The sequence below is a fragment of the Neolamprologus brichardi genome, chromosome 2 (genome assembly GCF_056152115.1).
Source record: "Neolamprologus brichardi isolate AB-2024 chromosome 2, ASM5615211v1, whole genome shotgun sequence".
Lineage (NCBI taxonomy): Eukaryota > Metazoa > Chordata > Actinopteri > Cichliformes > Cichlidae > Neolamprologus > Neolamprologus brichardi.
Window position 1 is genome coordinate 14,999,871 of NC_142105.1, and position 20,130 is coordinate 15,020,000.

The window sequence follows — 20,130 nt, forward strand, 5'->3', positions numbered from 1 at the left end:
CAGTGAGTCTTTCCTCCCTAGGACAGTTGCATAGAGTTGTAACTATACGCAGGAGGAAGCTGCCATCTTTACCACACCACAGCCTGTTGTGCTTCTGGCTGAAGCCTTATTCACCACACCAAGGCCAGTATTTCCTGTGAGGCAAGCTTTGCCACAATCATTGCCTGTGCTGCTGACTTAGGGTTAGGGTTAGGGTTAGAGTTTAGGGTTATGAATAGGGTTAGGGTTAGGGTTAGGGTTTAGGGTTATGAATAGGGTTAGGGTTAGGGTTAGGGTTTAGGGTTATGGATAGGGTTAGGGTTAGGGTTAGGGTTTAGGGTTATGGATAGGGTTAGGGTTAGGGTTAGGGTTTAGGGTTAGGGTTAGGGTTAGAGTTTAGGGTTAGGGTTAGGGTTAGGGTTTAGGGTTATGGATAGGGTTAGGGTTAGGGTTAGGGTTTATGGGTTAGGGTTGGAGTTAGGGATGAATTGGACAAAAATCATCCAAAACAAACTTTTTATTAGTAGGGTTAGGGTTAGGGTTAGGGTTAGAGTTTAGGGTTAGGGTTAGGGTTAGGGTTTAGGGTTATGGATAGGGTTAGGGTTAGGGTTAGGGTTAGGGTTTATGGGTTAGGGTTAGGGTTAGAGTTTAGGGTTAGGGTTAGGGTTTAGGGTTAGGGTTAGGGTTAGGGTTAGGGTTTAGGGTTATGAATAGGGTTAGGGTTAGGGTTAGGGTTTAGGGTTATGGATAGGGTTATGGTTAGGGTTAGGGTTTATGGTTTAGGGTTAGGGTTAGGGTTAGGGTTAGAGTTTAGGGTTAGGGTTAGGGTTAGGGTTTAGGGTTATGGATAGGGTTAGGGTTAGGGTTAGGGTTTATGGGTTAGGGTTAGGGTTAGGGATGAATGGGACAAAAATCATCCAAAACAAACTAGGGTTAGAGTTTAGGGTTAGGGTTAGGGTTAGGGTTAGGGTTTAGGGTTATGGATAGGGTTAGGGTTAGGGTTAGGGTTAGGGTTTATGGGTTAGGGTTAGGGTTAGGGATGAATTGGACAAAAATCATCCAAAACAAACTTTTTATTAGTGTCGACTGTTTGAGTGGTGAGCAGTGAGTCTTTCCTCCCTAGGACAGTTGCATAGAGTTGTAACTATACGCAGGAGGAAGCTGCCATCTTTAGGGTTAGGGTTAGGGTTATGGATAGGGTTAGGGTTAGGGTTAGGGTTTATGGGTTAGGGTTAGGGTTAGAGTTTAGGGTTAGGGTTAGGGTTAGGGTTTAGGGTTATGGATAGGTTTAGGGTTAGGGTTAGGGTTTATGGGTTAGGTTTAGGGTTAGGGATGAATGGGACAAAAATCATCCAAAACAAACTAGGGTTAGAGTTTAGGGTTAGGGTTAGGGTTAGGGTTAGGGTTTAGGGTTATGGATAGGGTTAGGGTTAGGGTTAGGGTTTATGGGTTAGGGTTAGGGTTAGGGATGAATTGGACAAAAATCATCCAAAACAAACTTTTTATTAGTGTCGACTGTTTGAGTGGTGAGCAGTGAGTCTTTCCTCCCTAGGACAGTTGCATAGAGTTGTAACTATACGCAGGAGGAAGCTGCCATCTTTACCACACCACAGCCTGTTGTGCTTCTGGCTGAAGCCTTATTCACCACACCAAGGCCAGTATTTCCTGTGAAGCAAGCTTTGCCACAATCATTGCCTGTGCTGCTGACTTAGGGTTAGGGTTAGGGTTAGAGTTTAGGGTTATGAATAGGGTTAGGGTTAGGGTTAGGGTTTAGGGTTATGGATAGGGTTAGGGTTAGGGTTAAGGTTTAGGGTTAGGGTTAGGGTTAGAGTTTAGGGTTAGGGTTAGGGTTAGGGTTTAGGGTTATGGATAGGGTTAGGGTTAGGGTTAGGGTTTATGGGTTAGGGTTGGAGTTAGGGATGAATTGGACAAAAATCATCCAAAACAAACTTTTTATTAGTAGGGTTAGGGTTAGGGTTAGGGTTAGAGTTTAGGGTTAGGGTTAGGGTTAGGGTTTAGGGTTATGGATAGGGTTAGGGTTAGGGTTAGGGTTTATGGGTTAGGGTTAGGGTTATGAATAGGGTTAGGGTTAGGGTTAGGGTTTAGGGTTATGGATAGGGTTATGGTTAGGGTTAGGGTTTATGGTTTAGGGTTAGGGTTAGGGTTAGAGTTTAGGGTTAGGGTTAGGGTTAGGGTTTAGGGTTATGGATAGGGTTAGGGTTAGGGTTAGGGTTTATGGGTTAGGGTTAGGGTTAGGGATGAATGGGACAAAAATCATCCAAAACAAACTAGGGTTAGAGTTTAGGGTTAGGGTTAGGGTTAGGGTTAGGGTTAGGGTTTAGGGTTATGGATAGGGTTAGGGTTAGGGTTAGGGTTTATGGGTTAGGGTTAGGGTTAGGGATGAATTGGACAAAAATCATCCAAAAAAAACTTTTTATTAGTGTCGACTGTTTGAGTGGTGAGCAGTGAGTCTTTCCTGCCTAGGACAGTTGCATAGAGTTGTAACTATACGCAGGAGGAAGCTGCCATCTTTACCACACCACAGCCTGTTTTTCTTCTGGCTGAAGCCTTATTCACCACACCAAGGCCAGTATTTCCTGTGAGGCAAGCTTTGCCACAATCATTGCCTGTGCTGCTGACTTAGGGTTAGGGTTAGGGTTAGAGTTTAGGGTTATGAATAGGGTTAGGGTTAGGGTTTAGGGTTATGGGTTAGGGTTATGGATAGGGTTATGGTTAGGGTTAGGGTTTACGGGTTAGGGTTAGGGTTAGGGATGAATTGGACAAAAATCATCCAAAACAAACTTTTTATTAGTGTCGACTGTTTGAGTGGTGAGCAGTGAGTCTTTCCTCCCTAGGACAGTTGCATAGAGTTGTAACTATACGCAGGAGGAAGCTGCCATCTTTACCACACCACAGCCTGTTGTGCTTCTGGCTGAAGCCTTATTCACCACACCAAGGCCAGTATTTCCTGTGAGGCAAGCTTTGCCACAATCATTGCCTGTGCTGCTGACTTAGGGTTAGGGTTAGGGTTAGAGTTTAGGGTTATGAATAGGGTTTGGGTTAGGGTTAGGGTTTAGGGTTATGAATAGGGTTAGGGTTAGGGTTAGGGTTTAGGGTTATGGATAGGGTTAGGGTTAGGGTTAGGGTTTAGGGTTATGGATAGGGTTAGGGTTAGGGTTAGGGTTTAGGGTTAGGGTTAGGGTTAGAGTTAGGGTTAGGGTTAGGGTTAGGGTTAGAGTTTAGGGTTAGGGTTAGGGTTAGGGTTTAGGGTTATGGATAGGGTTAGGGTTAGGGTTAGGGTTTATGGGTTAGGGTTAGGGTTAGGGATGAATGGGACAAAAATCATCCAAAACAAACTAGGGTTAGAGTTTAGGGTTAGGGTTAGGGTTAGGGTTAGGGTTAGGGTTTAGGGTTATGGATAGGGTTAGGGTTAGGGTTAGGGTTTATGGGTTAGGGTTAGGGTTAGGGATGAATTGGACAAAAATCATCCAAAAAAAACTTTTTATTAGTGTCGACTGTTTGAGTGGTGAGCAGTGAGTCTTTCCTGCCTAGGACAGTTGCATAGAGTTGTAACTATACGCAGGAGGAAGCTGCCATCTTTACCACACCACAGCCTGTTTTTCTTCTGGCTGAAGCCTTATTCACCACACCAAGGCCAGTATTTCCTGTGAGGCAAGCTTTGCCACAATCATTGCCTGTGCTGCTGACTTAGGGTTAGGGTTAGGGTTAGAGTTTAGGGTTATGAATAGGGTTAGGGTTAGGGTTAGGGTTTAGGGTTATGGGTTAGGGTTATGGATAGGGTTATGGTTAGGGTTAGGGTTTATGGGTTAGGGTTAGGGTTAGGGATGAATTGGACAAAAATCATCCAAAACAAACTTTTTATTAGTGTCGACTGTTTGAGTGGTGAGCAGTGAGTCTTTCCTCCCTAGGACAGTTGCATAGAGTTGTAACTATACGCAGGAGGAAGCTGCCATCTTTACCACACCACAGCCTGTTGTGCTTCTGGCTGAAGCCTTATTCACCACACCAAGGCCAGTATTTCCTGTGAGGCAAGCTTTGCCACAATCATTGCCTGTGCTGCTGACTTAGGGTTAGGGTTAGGGTTAGAGTTTAGGGTTATGAATAGGGTTAGGGTTAGGGTTAGGGTTTAGGGTTATGAATAGGGTTAGGGTTAGGGTTAGGGTTTAGGGTTATGGATAGGGTTAGGGTTAGGGTTAGGGTTTAGGGTTATGGATAGGGTTAGGGTTAGGGTTAGGGTTTAGGGTTAGGGTTAGGGTTAGAGTTTAGGGTTAGGGTTAGGGTTAGGGTTTAGGGTTATGGATAGGGTTAGGGTTAGGGTTAGGGTTTATGGGTTAGGGTTGGAGTTAGGGATGAATTGGACAAAAATCATCCAAAACAAACTTTTTATTAGTAGGGTTAGGGTTAGGGTTAGGGTTAGGGTTAGAGTTAGGGTTAGGGTTAGGGTTAGGGTTAGGGTTAGGGTTTATGGGTTAGGGTTAGGGTTAGAGTTTAGGGTTAGGGTTAGGGTTTAGGGTTAGGGTTAGGGTTAGGGTTAGGGTTTAGGGTTATGAATAGGGTTAGGGTTAGGGTTAGGGTTTAGGGTTATGGATAGGGTTATGGTTAGGGTTAGGGTTTATGGTTTAGGGTTAGGGTTAGGGTTAGGGTTAGAGTTTAGGGTTAGGGTTAGGGTTAGGGTTTAGGGTTATGGATAGGGTTAGGGTTAGGGTTAGGGTTTATGGGTTAGGGTTAGGGTTAGGGATGAATGGGACAAAAATCATCCAAAACAAACTAGGGTTAGAGTTTAGGGTTAGGGTTAGGGTTAGGGTTAGGGTTTAGGGTTATGGATAGGGTTAGGGTTAGGGTTAGGGTTAGGGTTTATGGGTTAGGGTTAGGGTTAGGGATGAATTGGACAAAAATCATCCAAAACAAACTTTTTATTAGTGTCGACTGTTTGAGTGGTGAGCAGTGAGTCTTTCCTCCCTAGGACAGTTGCATAGAGTTGTAACTATACGCAGGAGGAAGCTGCCATCTTTAGGGTTAGGGTTAGGGTTATGGATAGGGTTAGGGTTAGGGTTAGGGTTTATGGGTTAGGGTTAGGGTTAGAGTTTAGGGTTAGGGTTAGGGTTAGGGTTTAGGGTTATGGATAGGGTTAGGGTTAGGGTTAGGGTTTATGGGTTAGGTTTAGGGTTAGGGATGAATGGGACAAAAATCATCCAAAACAAACTAGGGTTAGAGTTTAGGGTTAGGGTTAGGGTTAGGGTTAGGGTTTAGGGTTATGGATAGGGTTAGGGTTAGGGTTAGGGTTTATGGGTTAGGGTTAGGGTTAGGGATGAATTGGACAAAAATCATCCAAAACAAACTTTTTATTAGTGTCGACTGTTTGAGTGGTGAGCAGTGAGTCTTTCCTCCCTAGGACAGTTGCATAGAGTTGTAACTATACGCAGGAGGAAGCTGCCATCTTTACCACACCACAGCCTGTTGTGCTTCTGGCTGAAGCCTTATTCACCACACCAAGGCCAGTATTTCCTGTGAGGCAAGCTTTGCCACAATCATTGCCTGTGCTGCTGACTTAGGGTTAGGGTTAGGGTTAGAGTTTAGGGTTATGAATAGGGTTAGGGTTAGGGTTAGGGTTTAGGGTTATGGATAGGGTTAGGGTTAGGGTTAGGGTTTAGGGTTAGGGTTAGGGTTAGAGTTTAGGGTTAGGGTTAGGGTTAGGGTTTAGGGTTATGGATAGGGTTAGGGTTAGGGTTAGGGTTTATGGGTTAGGGTTAGGGTTAGGAATGAATTGGACAAAAATCATCCAAAACAAACTTTTTATTAGTAGGGTTAGGGTTAGGGTTAGGTTTGGAGTTTAGGGTTAGGGTTAGGGTTAGGGTTTAGGGTTATGGATAGGGTTAGGGTTAGGGTTAGGGTTAGGGTTTACGGTTATGGATAGGGTTAGGGTTAGGGTTAGGGTTAGGGTTTATGGGTTAGGGTTAGGGTTAGGGATGAATTGGACAAAAATCATCCAAAACAAACTTTTTATTAGTAGTGTTAGGGTTAGGGTTAGGGTTAGAGTTTAGGGTTAGGGTTAGGGTTAGGGTTTAGGGTTATGGATAGGGTTAGGGTTAGGGTTAGGGTTTATGGGTTAGGGTTAGGGTTAGAGTTTAGGGTTAGGGTTAGGGTTAGGGTTTAGGGTTATGGATAGGGTTAGGGTTAGGGTTAGGGTTTAGGGTTATGAATAGGGTTAGGGTTAGGGTTATGGTTTAGGGTTATGGATAGGGTTATGGTTAGGGTTAGGGTTTATGGTTTAGGGTTAGGGTTAGGGTTAGAGTTTAGGGTTAGGGTTAGGGTTAGGGTTAGGGTTTAGGGTTATGGATAGGGTTAGGGTTAGGGATAGGGTTTATGGGTTAGAGTTAGGGTTAGGGTTAGGGTTTAGGGTTATGGATAGGGTTACGGTTAGGGTTAGGGTTTATGGGTTAGGGTTAGGGTTAGGGATGAATTGGACAAAAATCATCCAAAACAAACTTTTTATTAGTGTCGACTGTTTGAGTGGTGAGCAGTGAGTCTTTTCTCCCTAGGACAGTTGCATAGAGTTGTAACTATACGCAGGAGGAAGCTGCCATCTTTACCACACCACAGCCTGTTGTGCTTCTGGCTGAAGCCTTATTCACCACACCAGGGCCAGTATTTCCTTTGAGGCAAGCTTTGCCACAATCATTGCCTGTGCTGCTGACTTAGGGTTAGGGTTAGGGTTAGAGTTTAGGGCTATGAATAGGGTTAGGGTTAGGGTTAGGGTTTAGGGTTATGGATAGGGTTAGGGTTAGGGTTAGGGTTAGGGTTTAGGGTTAGGGTTAGGGTTAGAGTTTAGGGTTAGGGTTAGGGTTTAGGGTTATGGATAGGGTTAGGGTTAGGGTTAGGGTTTATGGGTTAGGGTTAGGGTTAGGGATGAATTGGACAAAAATCATCCAAAACAAACTTTTTATTAGTAGGGTTAGGGTTAGGGTTAGGGTTAGAGTTTAGGGTTAGGGTTAGGGTTAGGGTTAGGGTTTAGGGTTATGGATAGGGTTAGGGTTAGGGTTAGGGTTTATGGGTTAGGGTTAGGGTTAGAGTTTAGGGTTAGGGTTAGGGTTAGGGTTAGGGTTTAGGGTTATGGATAGGGTTAGGGTTAGGGTTAGGGTTTATGGGTTAGGGTTAGGGTTAGGGATGAATTGGACAAAAATCATCCAAAACAAACTTTTTATTAGTGTCGACTGTTTGAGTGGTGAGCAGTGAGTCTTTCCTCCCTAGGACAGTTGCATAGAGTTGTAAATATACGCAGGAGGAAGCTGCCATCTTTACCACACCACAGCCTGTTGTGCTTCTGGCTGAAGCCTTATTCACCACACCAAGGCCAGTATTTCCTGTGAGGCAAGCTTTGCCACAATCATTGCCTGTGCTGCTGACTTAGGGTTAGGGTTAGGGTTAGAGTTTAGGGTTATGAATAGGGTTAAGGTTAGGGTTAGGGTTTAGGGTTATGGATAGGGTTAGGGTTAGGGTTTAGGGTTAGGGTTAGGATTAGAATTTAGGGTTAGGGTTAGGGTTAGGGTTTAGGGTTATGGATAGGGTTAGGGTTAGGGTTAGGGTTAGGGTTTATGGGTTAGGGTTAGGGTTAGGGATGAATTGGACAAAAATCATCCAAAACAAACTTTTTATTAGTAGGGTTAGGGTTATGGTTAGGGTTAGAGTTTAGGGTTAGGGTTAGGGTTAGGGTTAGGGTTTAGGGTTATGGATAGGGTTAGGGTTAGGGTTTATGGGTTAGGGTTAGGGTTAGAGTTTAGGGTTAGGGTTAGGGTTAGGGTTTAGGGTTATGGATAGGGTTAGGGTTAGGGTTAGGGTTTATGGGTTAGGGTTAGGGTTAGGGATGAATTGGACAAAAATCATCCAAAACAAACTTTTTATTAGTGTCGACTGTTTGAGTGGTGAGCAGTGAGTCTTTCCTCCCTAGGACAGTTGCATAGAGTTGTAACTATACGCAGGAGGAAGCTGCCATCTTTACCACACCACAGCCTGTTGTGCTTCTGGCTGAAGCCTTATTCACCACACCAAGGCCAGTATTTCCTTTGAGGCAAGCTTTGCCACAATCATTGCCTGTGCTGCTGACTTAGGGTTAGGGTTAGGGTTAGAGTTTAGGGTTATGAATAGGGTTAGGGTTAGGGTGAGGGTTTAGGGTTATGGATAGGGTTAGGGTTAGGGTTTAGGGTTAGGGTTAGGGTTAGAGTTCAGGGTTAGGGTTAGGGTTAGGGTTAGGGTTTAGGGTTATGGATAGGGTTAGGGTTAGGGTTAGGGTTAGGGTTTATGGGTTAGGGTTAGGGTTAGGGATGAATTGGACAAAAATCATCCAAAACAAACTTTTTATTAGTAGGGTTAGGGTTAGGGTTAGGGTTAGGGTTAGGGTTTACGGTTATGGATAGGGTTAGGGTTAGGGTTAGGGTTAGGGTTAGGGTTTATGGGTTAGGGTTAGGGTTAGGGATGAATTGGACAAAAATCATCCAAAACAAACTTTTTATTAGTGTCGACTGTTTGAGTGGTGAGCAGTGAGTCTTTCCTCCCTAGGACAGTTGCATAGAGTTGTAACTATACGCGGGAGGAAGCTGCCATCTTTACCACACCACAGCCTGTTGTGCTTCTGGCTGAAGCCTTATTCACCACACCAAGGCCAGTATTTCCTGTGAGGCAAGCTTTGCCACAATCATTGCCTGTGCTGCTGACTTAGGGTTAGGGTTAGGGTTAGAGATTAGGGTTATGAATAGGGTTAGGGTTAGGGTTAGGGTTTAGGGTTATGGATAGGGTTAGGGTTAGGGTTTAGGGTTAGGGTTAGGGTTAGAGTTTAGGGTTAGGGTTAGGGTTAGGGTTTAGGGTTATGGATAGGGTTAGAGTTAGGGTTTATGGGTTAGGGTTAGGGTTAGGGATGAATTGGACAAAAATCATCCAAAACAAACTTTTTATTAGTAGGGTTAGGGTTAGGGTTAGGGTTAGAGTTTAGGGTTAGGGTTAGGGTTAGGGTTAGGGTTTATGGGTTAGGGTTAGGGTTAGAGTTTAGGGTTAGGGTTAGGGTTAGGGTTTAGGGTTAGGGTTAGGGTTAGGGTTTAGGGTTATGAATAGGGTTAGGGTTAAAGTGAGGGTTTAGGGTTATGGATAGGGTTATGGTTAGGGTTAGGGTTTATGGTTTAGGGTTAGGGTTAGGGTTAGGGTTAGAGTTTAGGGTTAGGGTTAGGGTTAGGGTTTAGGGTTATGGATAGGGTTAGGGTTAGGGTTAGGGTTAGGGTTTATGGGTTAGGGTTAGGGTTAGGGATGAATGGGACAAAAATCATCCAAAACAAACTAGGGTTAGAGTTTAGGGTTAGGGTTAGGGTTAGGGTTAGAGTTTACGGTTATGGATAGGGTTAGGGTTAGGGTTAGGGTTAGGGTTTATGGGTTAGGGTTAGGGTTAGGGATGAATTGGACAAAAATCATCCAAAACAAACTTTTTATTAGTGTCGACTGTTTGAGTGGTGAGCAGTGAGTCTTTCCTCCCTAGGACAGTTGCATAGAGTTGTAACTATACGCAGGAGGAAGCTGCCATCTTTACCACACCACAGCCTGTTGTGCTTCTGGCTGAAGCCTTATTCACCACACCAAGGCCAGTATTTCCTGTGAGGCAAGCTTTGCCACAATCATTGCCTGTGCTGCTGACTTAGGGTTAGGGTTAGGGTTAGAGTTTAGGGTTATGAATAGGGTTAGGGTTAGGGTTAGGGTTTAGGGTTATGGATAGGGTTAGGGTTAGGGTTAGGGTTTAGGGTTATGGATAGGGTTAGGGTTAGGGTTAGGGTTTAGGGTTAGGGTTAGGGTTAGAGTTTAGGGTTAGGGTTAGGGTTAGGGTTAGGGTTAGGGTTATGGATAGGGTTAGGGTTAGGGTTTATGGGTTAGGGTTAGGGTTAGGGATGAATTGGACAAAAATCATCCAAAACAAACTTTTTATTAGTAGGGTTAGGGTTAGGGTTAGGGTTAGAGTTTAGGGTTAGGGTTAGGGTTAGGGTTTATGGGTTAGGGTTAGGGTTAGAGTTTAGGGTTAGGGTTAGGGTTAGGGTTAGGGTTTAGGGTTAGGGTTAGGGTTAGGGTTAGGGTTTAGGGTTATGAATAGGGTTAGGGTTAGGGTTAGGGTTTAGGGTTATGGATAGGGTTAGGGTTAGGGTTTATGGGTTAGGGTTAGGGTTAGGGATGAATTGGACAAATATCATCCAAAACAAACTTTTTATTAGTAGGGTTAGGGTTAGGGTTAGGGTTAGGGTTTATGGGTTAGGGTTAGGGTTAGAGTTTAGGGATAGGGTTAGGGTTAGGGTTTAGGGTTATGGAAAGGGTTAGGGTTAGGGTTAGGGTTTAGGGTTATGAATAGGGTTAGGGTTAGGGTTAGGGTTTAGGGTTATGGATAGGGTTAGGGTTAGGGTTAGGGTTAGGGTTTAGGGTTAGGGTTAGGGTTAGAATTTAGGGTTAGGGTTAGGGTTAGGGTTAGGGTTTAGGGTTATGGATAGGGTTAGGGTTAGGGTTTATGGGTTAGGGTTAGGGTTAGAGTTTAGGGTTAGGGTTAGGGTTAGGGTTTAGGGTTATGGATAGGGTTAGGGTTAGGGTTAGGGTTTATGGGTTAGGGTTAGGGTTAGGGATGAATTGGACAAAAATCATCCAAAACAAACTTTTTATTAGTGTCGACTGTTTGAGTGGTGAGCAGTGAGTCTTTCCTCCCTAGGACAGTTGCATAGAGTTGTAACTATACGCAGGAGGAAGCTGCCATCTTTACCACACCACAGCCTGTTGTGCTTCTGGCTGAAGCCTTACTCACCACACCAAGGCCAGTATTTCCTGTGAGGCAAGCTTTGCCACAATCATTGCCTGTGCTGCTGACTTAGGGTTAGGGTTAGGGTTAGAGTTTAGGGTTATGAATAGGGTTAGGGTTAGGGTTAGGGTTAGGGTTAGAGTTTAGGGTTAGGGTTAGGGTTTAGGGTTATGGATAGGGTTAGGGTTAGGGTTAGGGTTTAGGGTTAGGGTTAGGGTTAGAGTTTAGGGTTAGGGTTAGGGTTAGGGTTAGGGTTTAGGGTTATGGATAGGGTTAGGGTTAGGGTTAGGGTTAGGGTTTATGGGTTAGGGTTAGGGTTAGGGATGAATTGGACAAAAATCATCCAAAACAAACTTTTTATTAGTAGGGTTAGGGTTAGGGTTAGGGTTAGAGTTTAGGGTTAGGGTTAGGGTTAGGGTTTAGGGTTATGGATAGGGTTAGGGTTAGGGTTAGGGTTTATGGGTTAGGGTTAGGGTTAGGGATGAATTGGACAAAAATCATCCAAAACAAACTTTTTATTAGTAGGGTTAGGTTTAGGGTTAGGGTTAGGGTTAGCGGTTAGGGTTAGGGTTAGGGTTAGAGTTTAGGGTTAGGGTTAGGGTTAGGGTTAGGGTTTAGGGTTATGGATAGGGTTAGGGTTAGGGTTAGGGTTTATGGGTTAGAGTTAGGGTTAGGGTTAGGGTTTAGGGTTATGGATAGGGTTACGATTAGGGTTAGGGTTTATGGGTTAGGGTTAGGGTTAGGGATGAATTGGACAAAAATCATCCAAAACAAACTTTTTATTAGTGCCGACTGTTTGAGTGGTGAGCAGTGAGTCTTTCCTCCCTAGGACAGTTGCATAGAGTTGTAACTATACGCAGGAGGAAGCTGCCATCTTTACCACACCACAGCCTGTTGTGCTTCTGGCTGAAGCCTTATTCACCACACCAAGGCCAGTATTTCCTGTGAGGCAAGCTTTGCCACAATCATTGCCTGTGCTGCTGACTTAGGGTTAGGGTTAGGGTTAGGGTTAGGGTTAGAGTTTAGGGTTAGGGTTAGGGTTTAGGGTTATGGATAGGGTTAGGGTTAGGGTTAGGGTTTATGGGTTAGGGTTAGGGTTAGGGATGAATTGGACAAAAATCATCCAAAACAAACTTTTTATTAGTAGGGTTAGGGTTAGGGTTAGGGTTAGAGTTTAGGGTTAGGGTTAGGGTTAGGGTTTAGGGTTATGGATAGGGTTAGGGTTAGGGTTTATGGGTTAGGGTTAGGGTTAGAGTTTAGGGTTAGGGTTAGGGTTAGGGTTAGGGTTTAGGGTTATGGATAGGGTTAGGGTTAGGGTTAGGGTTAGGGTTTATGGGTTAGGGTTAGGGTTAGGGATGAATTGGACAAAAATCATCCAAAACAAACTTTTTATTAGTGTCGACTGTTTGAGTGGTGAGCAGTGAGTCTTTCCTCCCTAGGACAGTTGCATAGAGTTGTAACTATACGCAGGAGGAAGCTGCCATCTTTACCACACCACAGCCTGTTGTGCTTCTGGCTGAAGCCTTATTCACCACACCAAGGCCAGTATTTCCTGTGAGGCAAGCTTTGCCACAATCATTGCCTGTGCTGCTGACTTAGGGTTAGGGTTAGGGTTAGAGTTTAGGGTTATGAATAGGGTTAGGGTTAGGGTTAGGGTTTAGGGTTATGGATAGGGTTAGGGTTAGGGTTAGGGTTAGGGTTTAGGGTTAGGGTTAGGGTTAGAGTTTAGGGTTAGGGTTAGGGTTAGGGTTTAGGGTTATGGATAGGGTTAGGGTTAGGGTTAGGGTTAGGGTTTATGGGTTAGGGTTAGGGTTAGGAATGAATTGGACAAAAATCATCCAAAACAAACTTTTTATTAGTAGGGTTAGGGTTAGGGTTAGGGTTGGAGTTTAGGGTTAGGGTTAGGGTTAGGGTTTAGGGTTATGGATAGGGTTAGGGTTAGGGTTAGGGTTTAGGGTTAGGGTTAGGGTTAGAGTTTAGGGTTAGGGTTAGGGTTAGGGTTTAGGGTTATGGATAGGGTTAGGGTTAGGGTTAGGGTTAGGGTTTATGGGTTAGGGTTAGGGTTAGGGATGAATTGGACAAAAATCATCCAAAACAAACTTTTTATTAGTAGGGTTAGGGTTAGGGTTAGGGTTAGAGTTTAGGGTTAGGGTTAGGGTTAGGGTTTAGGGTTATGGATAGGGTTAGGGTTAGGGTTAGGGTTAGGGTTTATGGGTTAGGGTTAGGGTTAGGGATGAATTGGACAAAAATCATCCAAAACAAAATTTTTATTAGTAGGGTTAGGGTTAGGGTTAGGGGTTAGGGTTAGGGTTAGAGTTTAGGGTTAGGGTTAGGGTTTAGGGTTATGGATAGGGTTAGAGTTAGGGTTTATGGGTTAGGGTTAGGGTTAGGGATGAATTGGAAAAAAATCATCCAAAACAAACTTTTTATTAGTAGGGTTAGGGTTAGGGTTAGGGTTAGGGTTTATGGGTTAGGGTTAGGGTTAGAGTTTAGGGATAGGGTTAGGGTTAGGGTTTAGGGTTATGGATAGGGTTAGGGTTAGGGTTAGGGTTTAGGGTTATGAATAGGGTTAGGGTTAGGGTTAGGGTTTAGGGTTATGGATAGGGTTATGGTTAGGGTTAGGGTTTATGGTTTAGGGTTAGGGTTAGGGTTAGAGTTTAGGGTTAGGGTTAGGGTTAGGGTTAGGGTTTAGGGTTATGGATAGGGTTAGGGTTAGGGTTAGGGTTTATGGGTTAGAGTTAGGGTTAGGGTTAGGGTTTAGGGTTATGGATAGGGTTACGATTAGTGTTAGGGTTTATGGGTTAGGGTTAGGGTTAGGGATGAATTGGACAAAAATCATCCAAAACAAACTTTTTATTAGTGTCGACTGTTTGAGTGGTGAGCAGTGTGTCTTTCCTCCCTAGGACAGTTGCATAGAGTTGTAACTATACGCAGGAGGAAGCTGCCATCTTTACCACACCACAGCCTGTTGTGCTTCTGGCTGAAGCCTTATTCACCACACCAAGGCCAGTATTTCCTTTGAGGCAAGCTTTGCCACAATCATTGCCTGTGCTGCTGACTTAGGGTTAGGGTTAGGGTTAGGGTTAGGGTTAGAGTTTAGGGTTAGGGTTAGGGTTTAGGGTTATGGATAGGGTTAGGGTTAGGGTTAGGGTTTATGGGTTAGGGTTAGGGTTAGGGATGAATTGGACAAAAATCATCCAAAACAAACTTTTTATTAGTAGGGTTAGGGTTAGGGTTAGGGTTAGAGTTTAGGGTTAGGGTTAGGGTTAGGGTTAGGGTTTAGGGTTATGGATAGGGTTAGGGTTAGGGTTTATGGGTTAGGGTTAGGGTTAGAGTTTAGGGTTAGGGTTAGGGTTAGGGTTAGGGTTTAGGGTTATGGATAGGGTTAGGGTTAGGGTTAGGGTTTATGGGTTAGGGTTAGGGTTAGGGATGAATTGGACAAAAATCATCCAAAACAAACTTTTTATTAGTGTCGACTGTTTGAGTGGTGAGCAGTGAGTCTTTCCTCCCTAGGACAGTTGCATAGAGTTGTAACTATACGCAGGAGGAAGCTGCCATCTTTACCACACCACAGCCTGTTGTGCTTCTGGCTGAAGCCTTATTCACCACACCAAGGCCAGTATTTCCTTTGAGGCAAGCTTTGCCACAATCATTGCCTGTGCTGCTGACTTAGGGTTAGGGTTAGGGTTAGAGTTTAGGGTTATGAATAGGGTTAGGGTTAGGATTAGGGTTTAGGGTTTTGGATAGGGTTAGGGTTAGGGTTAGGGTTAGGGTTTAGGGTTAGGGTTAGGGTTAGAGTTTAGGGTTAGGGTTAGGGTTTAGGGTTATGGATAGGGTTAGGGTTAGGGTTAGGGTTTATGGGTTAGGGTTAGGGTTAGGGATGAATTGGACAAAAATCATCCAAAACAAACTTTTTATTAGTAGGGTTAGGGTTAGGGTTAGGGTTAGAGTTTAGGGTTAGGGTTAGGGTTAGGGTTTAGGGTTATGGATAGGGTTAAGGTTAGGGTTAGGGTTTATGGGTTAGGGTTAGGGTTAGAGTTTAGGGTTAGGGTTAGGGTTAGGGTTAGGGTTTAGGGTTATGGATAGGGTTAGGGTTAGGGTTAGGGTTTATGGGTTAGGGTTAGGGTTAGGGATGAATTGGACAAAAATCATCCAAAACAAACTTTTTATTAGTGTCGACTGTTTGAGTGGTGAGCAGTGAGTCTTTCCTCCCTAGGACAGTTGCATAGAGTTGTAACTATACGCAGGAGGAAGCTGCCATCTTTACCACACCACAGTCTGTTGTGCTTCTGGCTGAAGCCTTATTCACCACACCAAGGCCAGTATTTCCTTTGAGGCAAGCTTTGCCACAATCATTGCCTGTGCAGCTGACTTAGGGTTAGGGTTAGGGTTAGAGTTTAGGGTTATGAATAGGGTTAGGGTTAGGGTTAGGGTTTAGGGTTATGGATAGGGTTAGGGTTAGGGTTAGGGTTAGGGTTTATGGGTTAGGGTTAGGGTTAGGGATGAATTGGACAAAAATCATCCAAAACAAACTTTTTATTAGTAGGGTTAGGGTTAGGGTTAGGGTTAGAGTTTAGGGTTAGGGTTAGGGTTAGGGTTTAGGGTTATGGATAGGGTTAGGGTTAGGGTTAGGGTTAGGGTTTATGGGTTAGGGTTAGGGTTAGGGATGAATTGGACAAAAATCATCCAAAACAAACTTTTTATTAGTAGGGTTAGGGTTAGGGTTAGGGTTAGGGTTTATGGGTTAGGGTTAGGGTTAGAGTTTAGGGATAGGGTTAGGGTTAGGGTTTAGGGTTAGGGTTAGGGTTAGGGTTTAGGGTTATGAATAGGGTTAGGGTTAGGGTTAGGGTTTAGGGTTATGGATAGGGTTATGGTTAGGGTTAGGGTTTATGGTTTAGGGTTAGGGTTAGGGTTAGAGTTTAGGGTTAGGGTTAGGGTTAGGGTTAGGGTTTAGGGTTATGGATAGGGTTAGGGTTAGGGTTAGGGTTTATGGGTTAGAGTTAGGGTTAGGGTTAGGGTTTAGGGTTATGGATAGGGTTATGATTAGGGTTAGGGTTTATGGGTTAGGGTTAGGGTTAGGGATGAATTGGACAAAAATCATCCAAAACAAACTTTTTATTAGTGTCGACTGTTTGAGTGGTGAGCAGTGTGTCTTTCCTCCCTAGGACAGTTGCATAGAGTTGTAACTATACGCAGGAGGAAGCTGCCATCTTTACCACACCACAGCCTGTTGTGCTTCTGGCTGAAGCCTTATTCACCACACCAAGGCCAGTATTTCCTTTGAGGCAAGCTTTGCCACAATCATTGCCTGTGCTGCTGACTTAGGGTTAGGGTTAGGGTTAGGGTTAGGGTTAGAGTTTAGGGTTAGGGTTAGGGTTTAGGGTTATGGATAGGGTTAGGGTTAGGGTTAGGGTTTATGGGTTAGGGTTAGGGTTAGGGATGAATTGGACAAAAATCATCCAAAACAAACTTTTTATTAGTAGGGTTAGGGTTAGGGTTAGGGTTAGAGTTTAGGGTTAGGGTTAGGGTTAGGGTTAGGGTTTAGGGTTATGGATAGGGTTAGGGTTAGGGTTTATGGGTTAGGGTTAGGGTTAGAGTTTAGGGTTAGGGTTAGGGTTAGGGTTAGGGTTTAGGGTTATGGATAGGGTTAGGGTTAGGGTTAGGGTTTATGGGTTAGGGTTAGGGTTAGGGATGAATTGGACAAAAATCATCCAAAACAAACTTTTTATTAGTGTCGACTGTTTGAGTGGTGAGCAGTGAGTCTTTCCTCCCTAGGACAGTTGCATAGAGTTGTAACTATACGCAGGAGGAAGCTGCCATCTTTACCACACCACAGCCTGTTGTGCTTCTGGCTGAAGCCTTATTCACCACACCAAGGCCAGTATTTCCTTTGAGGCAAGCTTTGCCACAATCATTGCCTGTGCTGCTGACTTAGGGTTAGGGTTAGGGTTAGAGTTTAGGGTTATGAATAGGGTTAGGGTTAGGATTAGGGTTTAGGGTTATGGATAGGGTTAGGGTTAGGGTTAGGGTTAGGGTTTAGGGTTAGGGTTAGGGTTAGAGTTTAGGGTTAGGGTTAGGGTTTAGGGTTATGGATAGGGTTAGGGTTAGGGTTAGGGTTTATGGGTTAGGGTTAGGGTTAGGGATGAATTGGACAAAAATCATCCAAAACAAACTTTTTATTAGTAGGGTTAGGGTTAGGGTTAGGGTTAGGGTTAGGGTTTAGGGTTATGGATAGGGTTAGGGTTAGGGTTTATGGGTTAGGGTTAGGGTTAGAGTTTAGGGTTAGGGTTAGGGTTAGGGTTAGGGTTTAGGGTTATGGATAGGGTTAGGGTTAGGGTTAGGGTTAGGGTTTATGGGTTAGGGTTAGGGTTAGGGATGAATTGGACAAAAATCATCCAAAACAAACTTTTTATTAGTGTCGACTGTTTGAGTGGTGAGCAGTGAGTCTTTCCTCCCTAGGACAGTTGCATAGAGTTGTAACTATACGCAGGAGGAAGCTGCCATCTTTACCACACCACAGCCTGTTGTGCTTCTGGCTGAAGCCTTATTCACCACACCAAGGCCAGTATTTCCTGTGAGGCAAGCTTTGCCACAATCATTGCCTGTGCTGCTGACTTAGGGTTAGGGTTAGGGTTAGAGTTTAGGGTTATGAATAGGGTTAGGGTTAGGGTTAGGGTTTAGGGTTATGGATAGGGTTAGGGTTAGGGTTAGGGTTAGGGTTTAGGGTTAGGGTTAGGGTTAGAGTTTAGGGTTAGGGTTAGGGTTAGGGTTTAGGGTTATGGATAGGGTTAGGGTTAGGGTTAGGGTTAGGGTTAGGGTTTATGGGTTAGGGTTAGGGTTAGGAATGAATTGGACAAAAATCATCCAAAACAAACTTTTTATTAGTAGGGTTAGGGTTAGGGTTAGGGTTGGAGTTTAGGGTTAGGGTTAGGGTTAGGGTTTAGGGTTATGGATAGGGTTAGGGTTAGGGTTAGGGTTTAGGGTTAGGGTTAGGGTTAGAGTTTAGGGTTAGGGTTAGGGTTTAGGGTTATGGATAGGGTTAGGGTTAGGGTTAGGGTTTATGGGTTAGGGTTAGGGTTAGGGATGAATTGGACAAAAATCATCCAAAACAAACTTTTTATTAGTAGGGTTAGGGTTAGGGTTAGGGTTAGAGTTTAGGGTTAGGGTTAGGGTTAGGGTTAGGGTTTAGGGTTATGGATAGGGTTAGGGTTAGGGTTTATGGGTTAGGGTTAGGGTTAGAATTTAGGGTTAGGGTTAGGGTTAGGGTTAGGGTTTAGGGTTATGGATAGGGTTAGGGTTAGGGTTAGGGTTAGGGTTTATGGGTTAGGGTTAGGGTTAGGGATGAATTGGACAAAAATCATCCAAAACAAACTTTTTATTAGTGTCGACTGTTTGAGTGGTGAGCAGTGAGTCTTTCCTCCCTAGGACAGTTGCATAGAGTTGTAACTATACGCAGGAGGAAGCTGCCATCTTTACCACACCACAGCCTGTTGTGCTTCTGGCTGAAGCCTTATTCACCACACCAAGGCCAGTATTTCCTGTGAGGCAAGCTTTGCCACAATCATTGCCTGTGCTGCTGACTTAGGGTTAGGGTTAGGGTTAGAGTTTAGGGTTATGAATAGGGTTAGGGTTAGGGTTAGGGTTTAGGGTTATGGATAGGGTTAGGGTTAGGGTTAGGGTTAGGGTTTAGGGTTAGGGTTAGGGTTAGAGTTTAGGGTTAGGGTTAGGGTTAGGGTTTAGGGTTATGGATAGGGTTAGGGTTAGGGTTAGGGTTAGGGTTTATGGGTTAGGGTTAGGGTTAGGAATGAATTGGACAAAAATCATCCAAAACAAACTTTTTATTAGTAGGGTTAGGGTTAGGGTTAGGGTTGGAGTTTAGGGTTAGGGTTAGGGTTAGGGTTTAGGGTTATGGATAGGGTTAGGGTTAGGGTTAGGGTTTAGGGTTAGGGTTAGGGTTAGAGTTTAGGGTTAGGGTTAGGGTTAGGGTTTAGGGTTATGGATAGGGTTAGGGTTAGGGTTAGGGTTAGGGTTTATGGGTTAGGGTTAGGGTTAGGGATGAATTGGACAAAAATCATCCAAAACAAACTTTTTATTAGTAGGGTTAGGGTTAGGGTTAGGGTTAGAGTTTAGGGTTAGGGTTAGGGTTAGGGTTTAGGGTTATGGATAGGGTTAGGGTTAGGGTTAGGGTTAGGGTTTATGGGTTAGGGTTAGGGTTAGGGATGAATTGGACAAAAATCATCCAAAACAAACTTTTTATTAGTAGGGTTAGGGTTAGGGTTAGGGGTTAGGGTTAGGGTTAGAGTTTAGGGTTAGGGTTAGGGTTTAGGGTTATGGATAGGGTTAGAGTTAGGGTTTATGGGTTAGGGTTAGGGTTAGGGATGAATTGGAAAAAAATCATCCAAAACAAACTTTTTATTAGTAGGGTTAGGGTTAGGGTTAGGGTTAGGGTTTATGGGTTAGGGTTAGGGTTAGAGTTTAGGGATAGGGTTAGGGTTAGGGTTTAGGGTTATGGATAGGGTTAGGGTTAGGGTTAGGGTTTAGGGTTATGAATAGGGTTAGGGTTAGGGTTAGGGTTTAGGGTTATGGATAGGGTTATGGTTAGGGTTAGGGTTTATGGTTTAGGGTTAGGGTTAGGGTTAGAGTTTAGGGTTAGGGTTAGGGTTAGGGTTAGGGTTTAGGGTTATGGATAGGGTTAGGGTTAGGGTTAGGGTTTATGGGTTAGAGTTAGGGTTAGGGTTAGGGTTTAGGGTTATGGATAGGGTTACGATTAGGGTTAGGGTTTATGGGTTAGGGTTAGGGTTAGGGATGAATTGGACAAAAATCATCCAAAACAAACTTTTTATTAGTGTCGACTGTTTGAGTGGTGAGCAGTGTGTCTTTCCTCCCTAGGACAGTTGCATAGAGTTGTAACTATACGCAGGAGGAAGCTGCCATCTTTACCACACCACAGCCTGTTGTGCTTCTGGCTGAAGCCTTATTCACCACACCAAGGCCAGTATTTCCTTTGAGGCAAGCTTTGCCACAATCATTGCCTGTGCTGCTGACTTAGGGTTAGGGTTAGGGTTAGGGTTAGGGTTAGAGTTTAGGGTTAGGGTTAGGGTTTAGGGTTATGGATAGGGTTAGGGTTAGGGTTAGGGTTAGGGTTTATGGGTTAGGGTTAGGGTTAGGGATGAATTGGACAAAAATCATCCAAAACAAACTTTTTATTAGTAGGGTTAGGGTTAGGGTTAGGGTTAGAGTTTAGGGTTAGGGTTAGGGTTAGGGTTAGGGTTTAGGGTTATGGATAGGGTTAGGGTTAGGGTTTATGGGTTAGGGTTAGGGTT